Raw genomic sequence first — 2,500 nt, forward strand, 5'->3', positions numbered from 1 at the left:
ATTTAAAGTCTAGACTTGCAAAAGCAGAGTTCGTTTTGCAGACGTTTGCAGTTTGTCGTCTTTCGGGGAATGGAAATGACACCCACTCGAGTGGGTAGTAATTAAAGGCGATGTCATGAGAGAATGTTTTCCTGGGTCATTCGGTGGTGTCTCACCGATAAGCGATTTAACAGGTGCCAATATTGGAGGGGATATTTCAGCTTAGCAGGGTCATGACACTTCCTGAATTAGATAATAATGGTGATATTGATATGTAAACTTAATATTTTGGGTTTAATTCAGGCATGGAAGAGATGAATTATTAAAAGAGTATAACAAAGACATTGATATATTGTACATAATTTATATTAAGTTTTGTAAAAAAAAAAAAAAAAAAAAAAAAAAAAAAAAAAAAAAAAGTTCATTCTTCGTCAATATAGTCTTTACCTCAAACTTAATTTCAATTTTTATGCTCATTTTATTCTTTATCATTCTTTATTATTTTCCGAAAAAGTAAACTTTAAATTCGGCATGTTCGTCTTTGTATGACACGGCCATGACACTGTGAAATTGAAGTGTGATAGCGTGACATTCTGTAAACTGTTGGTAGAAGAGAACAAATTGCAGAAGAATAAGATATAACGTATGCAGTCTATTAAACATCATACGAATGACAAGCAATTTGAGTAAATGAATATAACAAAGGGACTGAATTTTTTATGTCTACACATACACGAATAGTCTGGCCTATTCATTCCACATTCTCCTCTGGTCTCATGCACCTGGCAACACTGAGATTACCAAACAATATTTCCTCCCTCAAAGGGTTAACTATTGCAATGTAATTATTTAGTGGATACTTTCCTCTTGGTAAGGGTAAAAGAGAATTTTTAGCTCCAAAATCAAACCATTGTTCTCTAGTCTTGGTTTGGAGCTCACCTGCTTAAGGGTACACTCGGGCATATTATTCTATCTTATTTCTTTTCCTCTTGTTTTTTGAAAGTGTTTTTATATATTATAGTTTACATATGAAAGATTTATTTTAATGTTGTTACTGTTTTTAAAATATTTTATTTCACGTGTTAATTACTTCTCTAGTAGCTTATCTATTTCCTTATTTCCTTTCCTCACTGGGCTATTTTCCCTGTTGGAACCCATGGCCTTATAGTATCCGGCTTTTCCAGCTAGTGTTGTAGATTAACTATTAAAAATAATAATAATAATAATAATAATAATAATAATACTTTGTTAATGATTAACACGTCGGCCCCTAAAACCTATTCGACTGTTATGCAACGAAGCAATATGCAATACACAGCCCTTACTCTTTCTTATCTCACAGCTGCGTTGAATTATGCTTCAGTCCATGTGACATTTACGCTCTCGTCTGTAACAGCGAACAGCAAATAAAAGCAATGAGAGATTTGACTGCTCGCTTTTGAAAATCCAATATCTGTTCCATTCGTTCAACTTACTCCCAAGACTGGAATGTCAAAGGGTTTTTTCTGGGTCGACCTGTGATGGCCGGTGAAAAGAGTCCTTCTTTACACTTTTCTGATATAAATCTTCAAAATATACCAGAGAAAGATAAAAGCATGGAATGCAGAGGTTACTACCCTCGCGCGAGCACCTCGTGGGTGCCGTGTATACATCAGGGGCGTGTGAAAACCACTATTCACAGGCTGTCTTCCATTTAGATAATTCCTTCATCAAAGGGAAGGGCCGTAACAAAGGCCCCAGGAACCACACTTGGACTACGCCACCGTCACCCAACACGAGCGCCCTCTAGGTCATCCTTCTGTTTTGGACTTGCCCGCATAGTCGTACTTTTTTGTGCTCTCGTTTCACTGTTGCACTCAAAATATCTGACTTGTTCCCAACCCAATGAGTATCCATTATAGCGGAGTATAACTCAAGTCGGTGAACGTTCCGAAGAGAACGGAGCTAGGGTGGCGGCATAAAGCGATCCCAAAATAATGACTCATACACTAACGGAACCTATTAATAATGCTAGCTATATTAACAGTAACCACATCAATAAAACGTAAATACCATCAAACGTAATATCATAAACCCGGAGAAGAAGAGGAGGCAGGGATAACTCGTGATCGTATAAAACGGAAAACGGGAAATCCACCTCTCCTCACTCGAGCTTAAGAAAGTAAAAGAGAGAAAGGGTAACTCATAACTGTAGTAACAGAAACCGAGAACGCCATGCTCACGCTCTCATGGTTACATTATAAAGAACCAAAATCACACAATAATATGATATACGAATAATGATAAAATTGTAATAACCAAGAACGAAGAATAACGACAGCGTAACTAATAAATATAAAGATATAGTCTAAAACGACCACCTTCCCGAGGCGTGTACGTAAACTATAACAAAGGCAAGAACGTTATTCTTCGTTCGTCTAAATTGGACATGCTAGCAAAAATATACCATAGTAAAAACAAAAATAAAATAATGATAATAATAATGGTCATAAAACGTAAGTAATATAACCTAGATGACAGA

This window comes from Palaemon carinicauda, chromosome 11 (genome assembly GCF_036898095.1).
Source record: "Palaemon carinicauda isolate YSFRI2023 chromosome 11, ASM3689809v2, whole genome shotgun sequence".
Classification (NCBI taxonomy): Eukaryota; Metazoa; Arthropoda; class Malacostraca; order Decapoda; family Palaemonidae; genus Palaemon; species Palaemon carinicauda.